The following is a 15468-nucleotide window of genomic DNA, read 5'->3' as shown; positions in this document are numbered from 1 at the left end:
TTCCTATATGTATGTATGATGTTATGATTGATGGAAATTTTTCAAAATTTTCCTAGTTCTCTTCCTGATTTTCAACAAGCAAAAATTAACATGAATAATTAGGATCAAAATTGGACTAGGCACATGCTATTCACATTATCCATTCACAACCAAAATCTACAAGCTATATATCAAGCAAAATAAAGGGAAATATATATATATAAACCATAATAAAACTGCAATGCTAAAGATAAGCTGGAAGCAACTAATATATACACAAACTAAAGTACTAAAATATAGTGCAGAAGATAAAATATCAGAAATATCCACAAAAAGCATAATAAAAACTGAAAGTAAACTAAATGACAAGTGTTTAGGAGAGAATTTTTACAGCTAAAAATAAAAGATCCTCCCCCACACTTAAATCACACGGTCCTCCATGCCAAAAGAATCAAATTGGGGGGTCAACTCTGGGAAGCTCCACCGTCTGGCGGTGGTAGGTGGTGGTGTCGCTGATACACAATGATAGCTCGGGAAGGCTCTTTGGTGGGCTCAGCTCTCTGCTCGGCTACAGCTGCCGGCTCTGCTCTCTCAACCACTGGCTACTCTGCTGTAGGCTGCTCCGCCCTCTCCTCAGCTCTGTCAGCTGCTGGTCTCTACCCTCAAACTTCGCCACAATCCACTGAAAATGGCGCGCATTGCTATGCTCATAGTGGTGGATGGCCTGAAGAATCTCCCTACCCAGCTCATAAGGTGTCTGAGGTCGGAGTGTGGGTGCAGGAGGTGCAGGAGGTGCTGACGGAGCGGATGATGATGGCAGCTCAGTGGTCTTCCTCTTCTTCTGTGGCGGTCCCTCATACTCGCCATATGGCAGGAATGGCTGGGTGCTGACGTAAACAAAAGTCCGGTTTGTCGGACGTCGCTCCACTCCAGATAAGGTAGCCAATCTGGTGATCATCAAAGGGAAGGGAATGTGGTATTTCTGCTGTTGGGTAACCTTCCTCATCGAGTCTCTGATAAGGGGAAGAACAGAGATCCTCTTCCCCTCCAGAATAGCCCAAAAAAGCACAGCCACACGGACGCGAATATGAGTAGCATGCGTGCTCGGCAAGATGTAGTCGGCAATGATCTGGTACCAGATACTCACCTCTGGAGTTCGGTCGGAGCATGCAATGCTTAGTGGAACCACATTCTCTCCCATACTGTATTCCCATCTGGCCTCAGGTATGCCAATCTTCCTTATAACCACATCCAAAGAAAGCTTGTCTGATGTTAAGTCCTTCACTATCTGAGGATAAGCGTCACGGGCTGGAGGAACATGCGAAATCTGCAGAAGGGCCTCCAAAGCAGAGTCAGAGGTGTCCAGTATGATACCTCAGAAAAATAGTTGTGGCATCCCTTCTAAGCAGATTCTTTGACCTGGTTTTCATTGATTTCCACCGGGTCGAATCCTACGAACTTCCATTGGTAAAAATTGAGTCTGTCAAGAATTTGGTCCGCATATTTCTTTGGTAAGTTCAGATTTTTCTCATAGTGGAAGGCTTTTGTTTTTACTTTTTTATACTGTTCTTGGGCTTCCTGATTAATGAACGTGTCCAGTTGAGTACTCGGAGGCACAGGAGGAGGAGGGGCCAAAAGGTTGGCTTTCTCCTTTCCTCTGTGACGCATCCTGAAAAAGATAAAAATAGAATACAACTCAGGAAAAATAGATAAAAATCATAGAAAGAAGGAGGAAATAGTAAAACAATTCAAATAAGAGCCAATAAGGTAAACAAACACCCAATTGAGGAAAACATGTTCAAAACAAGTGACAAGTTCAAAAGGAATTGTATTTTTCCACAATCAAGCAACCTAAGTAACAGAAAAGAGAATGAACAACAATTGAAGGACATATATGACTTAGGTGTAACAATACAAGTGAATTGAATCAAAGCTTGGTTATTACCTAATTGTGCATTAAAAATGCAATATTCAATCAAAATTCAGCACCCGAATAACCAATTTGACAATGAGAAGCTTACTTATTCCTGTTCAAAGGTGGAAAACAATCAACTCATACAGCCCTTGTTCAAAAAGCAATAAGTTGAAAAAGTTCAATTTGAATTTCTCAAAAATTTAAAGGAACAACTGGCTATACATGTGATTGGTTATGTCAAAACAACATGAATAAGCTATAACCTCATTTCACTCAGCAAAATCAGTTATGTACTTAAAATGCACCAACCAAGTAATCAAGACTGGAATTTCAAATCAAGTTGGTGTTTAAGCAAAAATGAGCAATAAGTACATAGCTCAACAACTTACTAGGCTAAAGTAAAATATGCATAGCTAAGGTAACACCAAACAGAATAGTCACAACTGCAAATTTTCAATCCAAATTTTTGGTTTTTCAAGCAAAAATGGCAACTAGATGCTTATTCAAAATTCATCATCAATCATCATCCAAAACTACATAAAACTGCACAAGTATGAATTAAAATGTTAAATGAGAACAAAATTCAAAGCCCATGTTGATCAGACATGGGAATCAAATCAAAAATACTCATTCATGTAATATATCAAGCAGGCTATGTGCAAAAATGGAAAAACAACAATCTCAGTGTAGTGTAGCAGGCAATCAACCCAGAAAATTTAAAACAATCAGCCAACAACAATATCTAATCCAGAACACAAGAAGTCATCTATCCTAAAGCCTCCTAATCACTAAAAAGAAAAATTAAAAGGCATTAAAATAAATAAAGGAAAGACAGAGATAGGGGAGGGGGAACGGGTGGAACCTGCGTTGATGAGGAATGAAGAAGAACAGGAAGGGAGAGGGGAGTTGTGGTGGTCGCAGTGGCACAGAAGTTCGCCGCTGCTGGTTGCTGCTCACCGGACTTGAAGAATGTGGACTAAGGAATGGCGCGGGCTAGGGCTGTCGCGCAAAGAAAGAAGAGAAATAGGGAAATAGAGAAGGAAAGGGAAGAAGGAAGAGAGAGAGGATGGGCATCGGTGGTCGCCAGTGGTGTGTTCGGACGAAGGTGGTGGTCTGGGTTGAGTGGCGGAGGGTTGGGTGGTTAGGTTTGGGGAAACTGATAGGGCGCGATAGTTCCCTTTCTTATTAATGTTCGAAAAGGGGTTCCGTACGTACACACAATGTAGTGTGCGGAAGCACAGAAGAAAGAAATGAAGGGTGTGCGCGCGCACGGTAGCGTGCGGGCGCTGCGAGCAGAAGGGGTAACGCGACTTGTGCGCGCGCACAAGAGTGTGTGCTTGTGCACAGAGGGGAAAAGGGAGTTGCGTTCTGATGCACCACTATTTGGTGGTGCATTTTATCCTGAATTGAGGGGATCTTATCACCTTTTCTCACACTTATTCAATAAAATAGCATGGTTTTGTATATTCTCCCTACTTTGTGCTTAAGAGTGAAAACATGCTTTTTAGGCCTTTAATTTGCTAATTTTAATTCACCTTTGATTCCACTAGATGCCTTAATGTGTTTGTTAGTGAATTCAGGATTGAAAAGTCTAGGAATGGATCAAAGGAATGAAGAGAAAAGCATGCAAAGTGGAGAAATCATGGAAAATCAAGGATTTGGGATGCATTCATCGATGCGCACGCGTAGCAGATACGCACGCGTGAATATGGAGTCGCATGGCGATGCGTACGCGTGACATGACGCATACGCGTGGAAAGCAAAAATGCCAAGCAACGCATACGCGTGACCTACGCGTACGCGTCGATGCTCGCTCGTGACTTCATTAAAGTGAAAATGCTAGGGGCGATTTCTGAGCTTCCGAGGCCCAGATCCAACTCATTTCAAAGCCTATTACATGCAGAATTCAAGAGGAGTCAAGGGGGAACACATAGTAGAGTTTTCATCATGCTTTAGTTAGTTTCTAGAGAGACAAGCTCTCTCTTCTCTCTAGAATTAGGTTAGATATAGATTAGGATTTCTTAGATCTAGGTTTAATTCATGCTTTGATTTACTTTTCCTTTTCAATTTCTTTTTCTTCTACCTTTGCCTCTCAAGTTTAGTATTTCATTCCTTGTATTTGTTCACTTTGTTGTTGATGCACTCTTGTTTCTTCTATTTTTCTTTAATGCAATTTATGTTTGATTTCTTTTATAGTTCAATTGCTTTGTTGTTGCTAATTCCTTGCAATTAGTAGTGTAGATTTACTTTTCTTGCAATTTTATCTTACTTTCCTTTTATGTCTTCCAAGTGTTTGATTAAATGCTTGGAAGGATGTTAGAGTAGATTTTTGTGTTCTTGGCTCGGCATGGTAACTTAGGTGAAACTGAGTTGCTAATGTCCAAGTATTGATAATTGGTGTCCATTGACTCTAGCTTTCACTAAGTTAATTGGTGAGTGGCTAGGACTTATGGATTAGGATTGGTGTAGCTCATTTGACTTTCCTTCACTTGTTAGAGGATGACTTAATGAGATTGATCGTTACAATTATCATGTTGTGGTTAGTAACAAGGATAAAGATCCTTAACCATCAACCCTTGCCAAGACCTTTTGACTATTTGAGTTTCATTTACTTTCTTGCAATTTATCTTTCATGTTCGTTATTCAAAAACCCCAAATACTTGTCCCATAACCAATAACAAGAACACTTCCCTACAATTTGTTTGAGAGACGACCCGCGGTTTGAATACTTCGGTTATTTTTATTGGGGTTTGTACTTGTGACAAACAATTTTTTGCATGAGAGGATTATTTGTTGGTTTAGAAACTATATTTGCAACGAGATTTCATTTATGAAATTCTAAACCATACGAAAAATCCATTCATCAAAATGGCGCCGTTGCCGGGAAATTGCAAATGTGTGCCTTGTTATTGGTTATTGTATATATGTGAATATTGTGAATATGTGTGCCTTTTTCTTATTTGTTAGTTTTTGGTAGTTGTTGGAGTTTGTTTTCTTTATTTGTTACTAATTCTTTTTTTCATCTGCTCTTGCTATCATGAATTCTCACCCTTTTGGCTATGAGTTTGGTTGCAACTATGTTGTAGGAAGTGGAGATTACAATGAGAATATGCACCAAGGATAGAACAATCAAAGGTGGGAGGAGCCTCAAGCTTATAGACAACCTTCTTGGTAACAACCTCCTCTGATTTCTTATAGGTATAATCCAACCCCTAATGCATATCAATCCAATAGCTATGGTAGACCCCTTGTAGTTACCAACAAGCCCCACCATATGCTTATGAACTTCACCCTCAACATAGCCCTCAACCATACTCACAAGCCCCTTTTCACCAAACACCTTCCTATGACCCTTATCCATTATATGACCAATCACCCTTATCTCACCCTTGTTACCATTATGTAAGAAAATCCATAGAGCCACCACAATTCCAACATCAATACTCCCAAGAACTACCTCAATATACACCACCTCCACATTTTCACCAAGAAGAACCAACTTCCTATTATAAACCCTTTCTCCAAAATAATGAATCCTCCTATCCACCCCAAGCCCCAATGGATGATTCTCTCACTTTATTCCTTCAAAGGCAAGAAAAGATGAAAAGGGAGGTACTAGAATCCACGGCCACCTTGATCAAGGTAGTAAATACTTTAGCCTCCCGATTCTCATGCATTCAAAGCACTTTCATTGCCAATTGTGGAGAATTAATAGAAGCGTGTAGCATGAAAGAGAGATTAAAAACTCCGGTAGAAAATAAGGGATTAGATTTTGTATTGGAACAATTGGAGGAAGCTATGATTGTTGAAGAAAAGAAAGAAGTGGTAGAAGACTTAGGAGATGTTGAGAGTCTATAGGAATGTAGCATCATGGAGCCCTCTTCCACGAAGCTTGAAATTGATGTTAAGGAGGGTGTACAACCTCCCAAACATATCATGGTTGAAGATTTTGAAGAGGTTTATCAAGAGATGGAATCAATCATTGGTGAATTCTTATCTACAATTGAATCCTCCCCCATTGGACTTGACATAGAGATTAAAGAAGAAGAGGCACGACCTCCCATGCCCTTGGTAAGCAATGAAGAAGAGATTGAGTTGAAAGGAAGCTACCAAGAGGAAGAGGTTGGAATTGAAGAAGCTTGCTTAGAGGTGGAAGTAATCAAGGAATAACACAAGGGAGTGGAGCTTGTAAGGACATTGGAAACACCTCTCCCCAAGCCATCACCATCCATTATTACATTCAAGTGGGTAAATCTCTCATCTCTAAGCTTAATTAGTCCACTTGAATATGGTTTGCTTGAGACGGATGGGCAACTTAGAGTTCTTTGTGGCTTTAAGAGTAAAAGGGAGATGGTTAGTGGTTGGCATTATAAATCAAAGTTCATTATGGTTGCATGTTCAAGGCTTAAAAGCAAGGGTTGGTGTAGAGCTAGATTGCTTGGGTCTAGGAGGATGTTTGGTCGCTTAAGTGAGAATTCCAAGGTCATACCACCCAAATGGAATAATGATGATCAACTTGAAGACGGGTGTCAAAACAAAGTGTGGGATCCCCGATCACACAAGGAGAATCAATCTTGGGAGCTCACGGTTTGTGAAGAACTCCATCAAGGCTTGAAGGTATTAAATTTGAAGAATGGAGCTTATTGGAGACTCAAGCATTGGTGGATGTTCAAGGATGGCTTCAAGTACAATCCACCTTGATGAGGAGCTCCCCATAAGTCCAACTTAAGGACAATAAACAAAAGTGCTAGGTGGGATACACCCCACCATGGTAAAATCTTTCCTTTTTCTCTTTTGGGAATATTGGTAAGATTAGTTTAATTTCCTATTTTGTTGGTTTGTTGAGTTTATTTGGTAGTCTAGTATGTTAAATAAGATTTTATGGTGTTTTGGTAGATGTTTAGAGGTTTGGAATGCTTGGTTTAGTGCAAAAATATGGAAAAATTTTGAAAAACACAGCACCAACCCACGCGTACGCGTGGATCCAAAATTTCCACCTCCATACAAAATCCAGAGAGTTGTGCCCACTTCGTGCCAACTTTGTGCATGAGGCACAAGGCCTCCCACGCGTAGGCGTCGCCTCTCTGAATAACCCATCACGTGTACGCGTGACCCACGCGTACGCATCGGTCTCATTTCACCACCCCACGCGCACGCGTCACACCACGCGCACGCGTCACACCACGCGTATGCATGGATCACCCTTCTTCACCACTCTTGTTTTCTTCTCTTCTTTCCATTTCTTTCCTTCTTCTCTCTTCTCTTCTTTTCTCTCCCTTCTTCCACCATCATCCAACACTACCATACACCATCAACCATTAGTTAGTTGAGTTAGTTAGTTTCATTTTTGTTTACTTTTTTGTTTTCATAATAAGTGTTGGATTGTTAATCTTGTTTACTATCTCTTGCTGCTGATTATTAATGCGATGTTAGTTTAATATCATTGTTGTTAATTGTCATTGTTGGATTCTCTTGTTGAGGTTACAAATTTTTACTTGGTTTGATTTTTTAATGCTTAACTCTTGTGAACACCAAGTGAATGCCATTTCCTTTAAAGCATGTTAAATCTCTTTGAATTGCATGCTTTAGCCACCATGTGATTTGAACCCTTTTCTTTGATTAGGCAATTTCTTGATGGATGTCGTGCATTTATCTTAATGCGTTGTATTTCTGGATCATATGCATCCATATGTTTTTGGCTTTAATGCTTTCATGCTTCTTTATTGCTTGTTTGGTTGTCTTAACCTACAAGTTTAGAACATCTCAAGCACATTAGGATGATTAGAGTGCATGTTCCTTTTTCTGTAACTGTGACATAGCTTTTTATGTTAGTGTGTGTGTTCTAAACTGTGCGCAACATAGAATGCACACTTACTTTTATCCATGTCACACATTGGGTCACTCACTTCATTCTACTGATTTACCTCATTCCAACAATGTATGCTTCCTTGCTTTCACATTCCTTTTTCCTACTATCCTATATCCTACTTTCAGGATGAGTCTTTATAAGCAAAAATGGAAGCATGAAAAAGAATATGCAGCAACGGTTGATCCACCAGCTGAAGGTGGCAACCCGTATAGTCGCCGTACCCCCTTGTTCATCTTTGAATACACCGAGGACGGTGCAAACTTTTAAGTGTGGGGAGGTCGTCTGACCGAATCGGTATTTTTGAGTGACAAATTTCTAATCCCAATACTTTTGCATTTTATTTTTAGGTCTTCTAGGAATTTTTTTAGTTGCATTTTCTTATTTAGCATATATATACATAATAAGCTTCGACAAAGTAATAAAATTTTTCAAGAAATTTATCTATAGGGCATTGACACTCCAATTGATTTGAGTAAAAATTTTTCATCGAACTTGCTTGAATTATATCTTGTGGATCATGTTTTGAGCTAAGAACACAAGCATGTGAGATTTGAGCCTAATTGTGTGGTCACATCTTATAACCACTTATTTTCATTCTTGTGTGCATTATTCTCTTCTTATGATTGTGATCTTTGATTTGTTTGATTCTTTATGTCCATTATTTTGTTTATACATGCATTTATATGATTGAGGCCATTGTTTCAATTAGCTCACTTACCCAAATAGCCTTACCTTTTATCTTCTATTGTTAGCCAACTTTGAGCCTACGATTAACCCACTTATTCTTAATTTTAGCACATTACAAGCCTTAAAATGAAAAATAATAAATGTCCTTAATTTGGATCTTTGATTAGCTTAGGCTAGTGAGTGTGTATCATTCAAGTGTGGAGAAACTTGGGACATTGGTTGAGAAAAAGGTATGTTTTGTATTTTCATTGAAGATCTTGGGAAATGGGTATATACTCATGTGTTAATTAAATGTAAAACCATATACATTGATACTTTTGTATATACTTTATTGCAAAAAGAAAAAAATAAGAAAATAAGAAAGAAAAAATATATATAAAAAAAGAAAAAAATAGAAAAAGAAAGAAAAAGAAAAGTAATAAAAAGGGGACAAAATGCCCCAAAGTGAAGCTCAATAATAATCAATGCATATGAGTTGTGATCAAGAAAAGAATGCATGAGTGTGTAAAAAAGTGAAGAATGGATGGTAAGGTTTGTTTAGAATTGTATAGGTTGCTATATAGGTTAGGTGGAAAGCTTAGGTTAATAAAATATTCAAATTTCAAGCTCACGTGACCATATGCATCCTTACCTTGACCCTAGCCCCATTACAACCTATGGAAAAGACCTCATGATATTTGTATACATGCATGAAATAATTGTTGATTGTTAGATGAAAAATAAATCTTGAAAAGCATGATTAGGGGAGAATCGAGTGAATCAACCCCATACACCTGAGTGATTAGAGCGGATACACATCCGGTGAGGGTTCGATTGCTCAATTACATGTTTTCACCTAGAATCATCACTTTTCATGCAAGTTTGTAAAACCTTTAATAACTCAATTCAATTGTGGTTTGGCTTGGTTGTTAATACCTTTAGCCCTTATGCTTATATTGGTTTTCTTGGGAATTGATTTATTTTGACCAAGTAATTGCATCCATTTAGATAAATTACATGTAGGTAGATTGCATCTAGATAGTTTACATTGAATAAATGTTGATACCCTTTGTCTCTTTCTTGTTTTAGCATGAGGACATGCTATTGTTTAAGTGTGGGGAGATTTGATGCACCACTATTTGGTGGTGCATTTTATGCTGAATTGAGGGGATCTTATCACCTTTTCTCACACTTATTCAATGAAATAGCATGGTTTTGTATATTCTCCCTAATTTGTGCTTAAATGTGAAAACATGCTTTTTAGGACTTTAATTTGCTAATTTTAATTCACCTTTGATTCCACTAGATGCCTTGATGTGTTTGTTAGTGAATTCAGGATTGAAAAGCCTAGGAATGGATCAAAGGATTGAAGAGAAAAGCATGCAAAGTGGAGAAATCATGGAAAATCAAGGATTTGGGATGCATTCATCAACGCGCACGCATAGTAGACGCGCACGTGTGAATATGGAGTTGCATGGCGATGCGTACGCATGACATGACGCGTATGCATGGAAAGCAAAAATGCCAAACGACACGTACGCGTGACCCACGCGTACGCGTCGATGCTCGCACGTGACTTCATTAAAGTGAAAATGCTGGGGGCGATTTCTGAGCTTCTCAGGCCCAGATCCAACTCATTCCAGAGCCTATTACATGCAGAATTCAGGAGGAGTCAACAGGGAGAACACAGTAGAGTTTTCATCATGCTTTAGTTAGTTTCTAGAGAGAGAAGCTCTCTATTCTCTCTAGAATTAGGTTAGATATAGATTAGGATTTCTTAGATCTAGGTTTAATTCATGCTTTGATTTACTTTTCCTTTTCAATTTCTTGTTCTTCTACCTTTGCCTCTCTAGTTTAGTATTTCATTCCTTGTATTTGTTCACTTTGTTGTTGATGCACTCTTGTTTCTTCTATTTTTCTTTAATGTAATTTATGTTTGATTTCTTTTATTGTTCAATTGCTTTGTTGTTGCTAATTCCTTGCAATTAGTAGTGTAGATTTACTTTTCTTGCAATTTTATCTTGCTTTCCTTTTATACCTTCCAAGTATTTGATTAAATGCTTGGAAGGATGTTAGAGTAAATTTTTGGGTTCTTGGCTTAGGATGGTAACTTAAGTGAAATTGAGTTGCTAATATCCAAGTGTTGATAATTGGTGTCCATTGACTCTAGCTTTCACTAAGTTAATTGGTGAGTGACTAGGACTTATGGATTAGGATTGGTGTAGCACATTTGACTTTCCTTCACTTGTTAGAGGATGACTTAATGAGATTAATCCTTACAATTATCATGTTTTGGTTAGTAACAAGGATAAAGATCCTTAACCATCAACCCTTATCAAGACCTTTTTACTATTTGAGTTTCATTTACTTTCTTGAAATTTATCTTTCATGTCCGTTATTCGAAAACCCCAAATACTTGTCCCATAACCAATAATAAGAACACTTCCCTGCAATTCCTTTGAGAGACGACCTAAGATTTGAATACTTCGGTTATTTTTATTGGGGTTTGTACTTGAGACAAACAATTTTTTGCATAAGAGGATTATTTGTTGGTTTAGAAACTATACTTGCAACAAGATTTCATTTACGAAATTCTAAATCATACGAAAAATCCATTCATCATGTTCCCACGGACAAAGGGTGCGTGTGCTGCGACCGGAGGGGTGGCCAAAAGGGTGTGTGTGCGCACACAGCTATGCGCACGCACAGAAAGTTTTTTTTTTAAAGTGTAGTATAGTAGCGAGTGTGCGTGCGCACAAGGAATGTGCGTATGCACAGAAGGAAAAGAAGGTTGGGTGCACACGCACAAGTGGTGAAAGTGCTGCGAACAGACTTGGTGTTTAGGAGTGTGCGCACGCACAGATAGTGAAAAACAGGGGAAGTGTGCGCGCGCACAAGTTTGTGCGTACGCACGGGACTCTGTTTCTGCAAAATTTTCAGTGCTTCTAAGGCACCGAACATGATGTCCAAAACAGATTTTCATGTCCCAAAACAACATAAAACTCCATAAACACATTATTCTACTAAAATTACCTAACTAACATCAAAATTTAACTAAACTAACTAAGCAACATTACCAATTATTCAAGAAATAAAAGCTAAAAGAAAGAGGGTTAGAAGGATATTAACATGGTGTGGTGTCTCTGATGAGTGATAATTTGTCGGTATAGAATTCTCCAATGGAATTATGTCGTGTGTATAGTCTAGACCAACAAGCTATAACGCATCAAACAAAGAAAGTGTGTGTCCATAATTCAAATTAATAACCGAGAGTATTAGTCTCGGGTCGTTCTCCCTAGGAGTTGCCTTAGGATGCACATCATTGGTTAGGCGTCTCTTTGGTGTTTGAGGTTGAATGTAAGAAATGTAAACAAGCTTGCATAAAAGCAATGACCAATTAATAAGTAAGCCAATGGACACAAGAATTTGAACGAAACAAGTGTGAATGACAATCAATCAATATAAAAGCCTTGGCTAGGATTGAGAATTGGAAGTCCTATCATCATTATCTCCATCAACTATGACATTAATTGGTTGTTGTTCCACTTAGTTAACCTCTGACTATGAAGGAAAGTCAAGTGAAGATAATCAATTTGAGCCCACAAGTCCTAGTCTAATCCTAGGGAGAGACTAGAGTTAGTGTCATTCAAATCAATTAGCAATTTCCAATTGTCAATCAACAAAAGACCTTGATAATTCAAGTGTCTCCAATTACCCAACCTCTAAGCCAAGAGTGAAATTCTACTCCATAGTTATAGTTGACATTTTATCAAGCATTTGGTGAGCAATAATGGGATACATCATGAAATTGAGAAGAGAAATTGAATCTAAGCTATCTATTGCAAACAATTAACAACAATCAAATAATTAACAACAATAAAGATGGAATTCCTCAATGCATTAATAGAAATCAAAGTAACAATGCAATACTAGAACAATAAAAACACTAAATTGAGTAGAAGAAGAAGATCTAAAATCTAGAGAAATGTAAAATTCAATCAAATTCAGATCTCACCAAATGATCTTAGTACAATTGGGATTGAGAAAGCCAAAAATCCTAGAGAGAAGTTGGAGTTTCTCTCTCTAAGAAAAGCGTAACTTCCCAAAACTAACTAAAAGTGTGTAAAAGATGTGTTCTCCTTCAATCCTTGGTTCTTTTAATCTTTTTCCGCCAGAATTCCACTCAGAATTGGGCCTGGAAACCCTCTGAAATCGCTAGGCACGTTTTCACTAAAGAAGTCACGTGCACGCGTCACGCGTATGCGTGGGTCACGCGTATGCGTCGATGGGCTTTTGCGATCCACGCGTACGCGTCCATGCTTGCGCGCCAATTCCAGAATTCAACTTCCACGTGTGCGCGTCGGTTATGCGTGCGCGTTGATGCCAATACTTCAAAGCTCCATTTTTCACGCTCCTTCCACTTATGCATGCTTCCTTCCTCTCTTCTAGACCATTCTTGCTCCTATAAACTCTGAAATCACTCAACAAACGGATCACAGCATCGAATGGTAATAGAGGAGGATGAAAATATAGCACAATTACGGCCTAAAATGCATGTTTTCATTCATCAAGCGAAATTGGGAAGGAGACATAAAACCATGCATTTTATATGGATAAGTGTGACAAAATGTTGATAAAACCCTCTAAATTCTACACAAAGTGAACCCTAAGATTGCGGTTCATCAAATCAACCCACACTTAAACCAAGCATGTCCTCATGCTTAAAGGGATTGAAAGACCAATGAATCATAGGAGAATGAGAATTTATTAAATGCAAATTACCTATATAGATGCAACTAATGCAAATGTATCTATCCACTTAGTCAAAGGTAAATCAACTTCCAAGAATATGTATGAGCACATAGGGCCAAAATGACAAAATAGTTCTTGACTCTACCAATTCAAAGCAATCAAAGTGGAGTGTATACAACTTGCATGAAGAAAGCTCGTGAAAGCCGGGAACAAGGTATCGAGCGTCAAACCCTCACCGAAAGTGTTTGCACTCTATTCCCTCTAGTGTGTAGGGTTGACCACTCAATCCTCCTCTAATCATGCTTTCCCCGATTTGTTTGTCATCTAACAATCAACAATTATCCAATGCATGCATACACCTATCATGAGGTCTTTTCTTTAGGTTGTAATGGGACTAGGGTCAAGATAAGGTTATATATAGCTAAGTGAGCTCAAGATTTGAATCTTTGATTTACATAAGCTTCCCACCTAACCTATATAGCAACCTATGGTAATCTAGTATAGGCCTAACTACCCATTCCCCTTTTTTTTCCACACCTTCATGCATTTTCTTTTCTTTATCATTTCCCATATGCATTGATTATTATTAGACTTTACTTCGGGGCATTTTGTCCCCTTTTTATTACTTCTCTTTTTCTTTTTTTTTCTTTTCTTCTTTTTCTCTTTCTCCTTTTTTTTCTTTTGTATGTATTTTTGTTTTTTTTTCTTTCTTTTCAACTACAAACATATATAAGAGCATCAATGCACATGGTTTCACTTTTAATGCATGAAGATGTACTCAATTCCCAAGATCTTCAATGAAAATTATAAGCACCCTTTTTATCCCAACCAATGTCCCAAGTTTCTCCATACTTGAATGACACACACACACTAGCCTAAGCTAATCGAAGATCCAAATAAGGATAATTATTGTTTTTCGCTTAAAGGCTTGTAATGTGCTAATATTATAACAAAAGGGTTTGTCATAGGCTCAAAGTTGGCTAGCAATGGTTGATGAAGGGTAGGCCATTTGGGTATGTGAGCTAAATAAAATGATGGCCTCAATTATATAAAATGCATGTCTACATGGAATGATGGATATAAAGAATCGAACAAATCAAGGATCACAATCATAGAAGGAGAACAATGCACACAAGAATAGAAATAAGTGGTTATAAGATGTAACCACGCAATTAGGCTCAAGTCTCACATGCTTGTGTTCTTAGCCCAAAAACCAAGTTCCAAAATACATTCTTCAAGCAAGATTAACACAAAAATTTTCCAAATTGGTAGGGTGTCCTATAGATGATTTCTTGGAAACGAAGTTATCACCCCAACTAACCAAGTAGTCCTAACATGCAAGAAGTGTTCAAATACAAAAACTAATCATGAAATTCATCCTAATTAACAAAGGAAAATCAACATTATGGGTGTTGAAAGGGACTTTTGAGGAGATCATTTGGTTTAAAGTCCTCAAGTTGGACTTTTGAGGAGATCCTTGTTAGAGCGGCTTATGTTTCCACTCCTCCTTGAATCTCCAACCAAGTTTGCTCTTGATTTGACCTCCAGGGTCCCAAATGAATTGCATCAAACTCTTGAGAGATCCCAAGCTAGCAACTAGGATTCATAATTGTTGACTCTTGAAACCAATGCCTGGATCCCATACTCTAGTTTCTTGTTCATCTTCTTGTTGATCTTCACTCTTGCACTTAGATGAACTTTGTCTTGAGTCACCATTGACACACTTGTACACTCCCGGGAATCCACTAAATTTACTCTTGCACCATAATTGAGCTCCAAATGTTGAATTGGCTTCCTTGATGAACTTTATATTTTCTTGCCAACTAACATTCTTCTCTCCACCATCCACTATTCTAAGAATGGTTTGAAGTTGATAATCCATTTCTAAGATGGCATATTAATGCGGGCCTAAAAAGTTTGTTGAAGAAATCTTCACCCACTCAATTGTCTCTTGCACAAATACCTTCACTTCTTGGTAGCAAAGATCTTCCTCAACCTCCTTTAAATCCTCCTCATCATCACTTAAGTCAAAAATTAGGGGTTGTGTGAAGTCAACATCAACATCTCCTTCAAAGTCAATTAAGAGAACTTTATCATCTTCTACTTGATTTTGCAATTCTTTGTTCACTCCACACCTTACACTTGATTCCACACATTCATCCACTAGAGTTTCTTGGTTGTGGCATGAACACAATGAAGCTAATCAATCAAGAGTTTCCGCCAAAGTAGACATGACTTGCTCTTGCTTCTTTCGAAACTCTTGTTCTTCTTGAATGAGCATTAAAAG

This window comes from Arachis ipaensis, chromosome B07, assembly GCF_000816755.2.
Source record: "Arachis ipaensis cultivar K30076 chromosome B07, Araip1.1, whole genome shotgun sequence".
NCBI lineage: Eukaryota > Viridiplantae > Streptophyta > Magnoliopsida > Fabales > Fabaceae > Arachis > Arachis ipaensis.
This window is presented reverse-complemented; position numbering follows the sequence as displayed.